The sequence below is a fragment of the Lissotriton vulgaris genome, chromosome 1_1 (assembly GCF_964263255.1).
Source record: "Lissotriton vulgaris chromosome 1_1, aLisVul1.2, whole genome shotgun sequence".
Classification (NCBI taxonomy): Eukaryota; Metazoa; Chordata; class Amphibia; order Caudata; family Salamandridae; genus Lissotriton; species Lissotriton vulgaris.
Window position 1 is genome coordinate 316022028 of NC_141685.1, and position 5379 is coordinate 316027406.

A 5379-nucleotide genomic window follows, 5' to 3' on the forward strand; every position below is an offset into this window, starting at 1 on the left:
TAATAGCAAAAGCTCAGAGGAAGATCGCAAAAACATTTTCAGGAATAAAGGTGTAAGAAGCACAAGAAGAACTGGCTCCCAAGGATCAGGATGCAACTATAACGCGATGAAATTCGGAATGGGACCTCATGGGAGTTCAGCATCAACAGCAAGATCTTACTTCAGTACAAGCTTCGGCAGTGTCCCCAATATCTCTAAGCTCCATGAATACAGTGGGAAAGACTATGTCCAGGTTAAGTTCCACCCAGGCTCAAGATGTGGCAGATAAAGGCAGAAGGATCAAGATTGACACTTCAGTGAGCTCGATGTCATCCCAGTCCCAGCTACAGTCCCAGCCTCAACCCCAACCTCAACCTCAACCGAGATGTCAGGGGCAAGCTCTCCCAGAAGCAGGGCCAGCCCTATCGGATCTAAGGGTGGGAGATATGAGTATTGGAACTGATGGCCAACTAAGCAATCCCTGTCAGAATATGGAGACTGGGGGGGTCTTTCAGTTAGATATTAAAGACATGCTGAATTTAATCTTGGAAGAGGTCCGTGAAATTAAAAAGACGCAACAAATGGAAATCGCTGTTTTGCATCAGAGACTGGGAAAAATTGAAGAAGCGATGACCGGATTTCCCGTCAGACTGCAGGAAGCAGAAGCCAGAATATTGGTATTGGAGGATCAAATTAACATGGCTATGGGAGAGGTAAAAGAGGCAGCAAAAAGGAAGAACTACCTCGAGAATAAACTTGAAGAACTTGAAAACCACTTTCGGAGGTCCAACCTCTGGATCGTTGGAGTTCCAGAAGGGAAAGAAGGCTCCCAACCACCCCATGGGTAAATTCATTCATTAAACAGCATGTCCTCCCTGAGTTCAAGGGTGACCTCACTATTACTAAAGCCCACTGAGTCCCAGCGCAACCTTTTCCAAGTTCCACAATACCAAGAACTATCTTGCTGAACTTTGCGGATTTCCGAATAAAGGAGAGGATTTTGACAAAAGCTATCCAGCAGAGACAGTTTTTTGTGAAGGAGACTAACAAGTTTTGCATATTTTCTGACATGACTGCTGCTGCCGCACGCAGAAAATAATTTGTTAAAATCTTGCATTTGTTTAAAGCTCACGGTGCGTAAGCATCAATCGCTAAGCAGTCAAATGTCAAAGTTTTAGTCAAAGGAAAGTTCTTTATGTTTTCAGACCTTTAATACTGAAATATATAGGGAATTACCAGTAGGATTGATAATATTTAGGTGTCCTTCCCTAAAGATACAAGTCGGGTCGGTTAGGAAAAATAATTATTAATAGGCAACTGTCAATGGTAATTAAGAATATTTGTTGCCATTGGTTTGTCAACATTTTGGTAAATTATATAAAGGGGTTTCCCTTTATTTTGTATATAGACCCAGGAAGTCAGATGGGATAAAAGGGGAAAAAAAGAAAAAAAATATATATTTTTTTGGGGTTTGCTTTGAAAGTATTGTGGGGGGTCCAGGGATCAATGTGGTCACACAGGGTGTAATTTCATGACACCTGTGAGAGTAGATGGGAGGGTTGAAATGTGGTCAGCGTGGTTGGAAGGGGTTCTTCCACATTTCAGGGTGGGTTTTTTCTTTCTCGGTGGGTAGGGTGGGGGGGTCAGGGTCTATTGCAGAAAAAAAAGTAAGAGCAGAAGATACTGAGAATATACAATTGAAAATGTTGTTAGAAAATTTTTATAATGGAAACCAGTAAATGTAAGATCCTATCAGTGAATGTAAATGGAATTTTAAACAAAAAGAAGTATGGTGCTTTGATAAGATGGTTGACATCCTTCAATCCCCAAGTCCTGTTCTTTCAGGAGACATACTTAAATTCTAATTCTCCTAAATTATTTGTTCTCAGGGTCTTTTCTAATGTTTTGTTTTGCATCTGTAGGTCTTGCTATGAAAGGAGTTGCCATTTATTTCTCTAAACAACTCCCCTGGGAATTTTTACTACCTACATAGGGATGTACATGGCAGATGGATTTGGGTGGTAGCAAGGCTGCAAGGGAAATTTCTAAATGTTATAAATTACTATGTTCCTGTGTCAGATGATATCTCAGCATTGGTCGAGATAAAAGATCTTATGTTAGGGGCCCCTGGGCAGTTCATTTTTGGAGGGGATTTTAACTTCATACAGGACCTGAGAAGGGACACTTCTAATAAAAAGAAAAAACAATTGAAACCCAATACCAAACAGATAGTGGAAGCCATTAGAACAGAATATCATTTGGTAGATCCATGGCGGGAAATGAATCTTGATAAAGAATATTATACTTGTTATCCACATCGTTTTCGAACAGCGACACGGATTGATTTTTTCTTATGTCTAGATCTCTTCAAGTTCCTAAGGCATATATTAGGTGTAATCCTTTTTCAGATCACACGTATGTTTGGTTAGAAATGGTGTTTAGGGGAGAAGGTAGGGAGCGGCATAGGCGGCAGCTGGACTGACTCTTCTTGCAGAATCAGGACTAGGTGAAAGAATTCAGAAAGTGGATATCTGAATATTTTGATATTAATGAGAATACAGCAGAGCCCTTCGCATTTTTGGGGTGGGTTCAAGGCGGCTTCCCGAGGTCAATTAATTGCCTTTACGGCCGCTCAAGCAAATACCTGGAGGTTAAAAATAGCTGAACTACAATTAAAGGTGGAAAAGGAATATGCTCTCCAAATTCAGTTGCTTCCTAATCATCTAGAGCCGGCAAGAATAGCACTGAGGGATTTTTTTGATTTAGAGGAGATTTGTAGTTCTCAAATGTCCTACAAAGGGTTTATGAGGAATGCCAGTTAACAGGTAAATTCCTGGCTAACTCAACTAGAAAAAAGAAAGAAGCTGCCATTTTTTGAAAAGTGCTCGATTCCCTGACAGGTCGGGATATTGCCGACAGCAGCGAGATTCCCCAGATATTCCTGGAACGTTTTCATCGACTTTACTCTACCGAATATCTGGGGGAGGAGGAGAAGGTCCAAGAGTATTTTTTGAATATGGATATTCCATCATTATCAGAGAATCGGACCAGTTTAGTAGGATCAGATGTGGAATCCGATGAGATCTCGGCAGCCACTAAAGCAACAGTTGGGGCTAAAGCATGTAGACAGGATGGATTCCCGATAGAATTCTATGAAGTTTTCTTAGGGGTACTGATCACTCCTTTGAAGAAATTATTTAACTATATAAAAAGAGGAGAACTAGTTCCAACAAGTTTTAAAGAATCGATAATTGTATCGTTTGTCAAAAAAGATAAATATCCAGCGGACGATAATTCATATGGGCCCATTAGTCTTCTGAATTCAGATTATAAAATACTAATGAAAGTGTGGGGGGAGCGCTTTTTATTTACAGCTCAGGAGACTATTTGTAGTGATCAGACCGGTTTTATAGCGGGCAGATCAATGACGAGGAATACCCAGTTTTTAATACATGCCTTGGATTTTTTATTTTTTTTAAAAACAGATTTTATTTGATGGATTGCACACACATTGCAGCCCCCATACGCTGGAGTCAGCTGCCAACAACATATAGATCATCAAGGCATTAGCAATCTTTGCATCATTTTATATCCAATAGTCGCATCAAACTGAATAAAACTATCCACCCCACCCCTTCCCTACCCTCCAAATCCCCCCTCCCGGGTCCCACCCCCCTGTCGCACGATACCTTGTTTTCCTTTTCCCAACATAGCAGACGTTGTGTTAGAAACACACAAACACCTTCCAGTAAGGCCCTTTCATACTGTCTCCAGAGTATCCTCCCGCTCCACTGGGGGCTCCAGCCACAGGCCCCTATATTCTGCCCACCTCTTTCACATCTTGTAGTGCTTACGTGGGCAGCCACGGGCCACGAATACAGGCCGCTCCAGCCCCATACAAAAGTCCATTCCCCTCTTCCACACCGGAACTGATGGAGCTCGGGGGTCCTTCCATGCCCTGGCCACGTCTCTTTTAGCTAAGGTCAGGCCCAGCAACAGTGAATGCCTTTTATACCTATTTCCCCCTACCCCGTCCATCATGTGCAGCAACCCTAATCTTGGTGAGTGAGGGAGGTCCCACCCCAGGACCTCAGACAAACAATCCCAAACCCCTTTCCAGAATCTAGCCAGTAAGCTACAGTTCCATACCGTGTGGATCAGCGTCCCCACTTCCCTCCCACACCAAAGACGATCTGGGGAAATAACCAGGCCCGCCTGCCATAGTTTCTCTCTGGTATAATAGACCTGGTGCAAGTATTTAAATTGGATGAGCCGCAGACGCATCGCAATGACTGCACTTCTAGGGGCCTCTAACACCTCCTGCCAGTCCTACTCCTCCAGCGCCCCCAAATCCCCCTTCCATGTTTCCCGAAGCTTCAACAGTGTGGTGGAGCAATGTGTAACTAGTGTTTGATAGATACGAGATATCTTTTTGTCTCCTAAATCCCCCATGAAAACCTTGGCCTCTATCGGACTAAACTCAGAGAGGGAATCAATGACTTCCAAGCTCGGTGTGATTGCATGATGAAACTGCAGATATTGAAAGAATTGGGATCGAGGCATGTTGTATTCTTTGTGTAGCTCCTGGAAGGATTTAAGAGTCTATCCCGACAGTACATTCCCGAGCGTCGAAATACCAACAGTACAGCAATCCTCTAAAACCTTGCAAAGACGCCAAGGCAGGGAAACGTCTGTTGTTCCATAATGGGGTCTCCTCCATCAGCCTACCCCACCATCCCATGCGGCGCAGAGCCTGCCGCCAAATCTGGAAGACAAGCTGGGTAGCCTGCTGCAGTTTCTTTCGCAGGTGCCCCGCATACAGAATCACGTGTAGGGAGTTAGAGCCCATAAGATGTCGTTCCAGGGCATACATCGGATCCCTTCTGTTCCGCGAACCACCACTCGTTCAGGACCAGAAGATAGGAGGCTTGATAGTAGGAGAGGATAGCGAATGTCGCCAAGCCACCACAATATGTTGACAGGAAACGTGTCCGAAGTGCCACTCTAACCGCTCCTCCCGCCCAAAGAAATTGCCCCAGTGCTGAATTCACTTGACGGAACCACTGGGGTGGAATCAGGAAGGTATGGTTCTGCAGTTGGTACAGCAATCGGGGAAGGGCCACCATTTTAAAGATGAACGATCTGCCATAGATTGTAAGGGGCATACGGGACCAGGTCTTCATCTCCGTCTTGACCCGATCCCAGACAGGCACCAGGTTGCGCTCCCAGGAGATAGCCGGGACCTCTGAGATAAACACTCCCAGATACTTAATGCCCCCAACTGCAACCTGTAGCGCAGATGCCCAGTCACCAACCCCAGTCTGTGCCTCCAACACCCACAAAGTCGATTTAGGTGGGTTCAGGTAAAGCCCAGATATTTCGCCAAAAATCGTCATTATC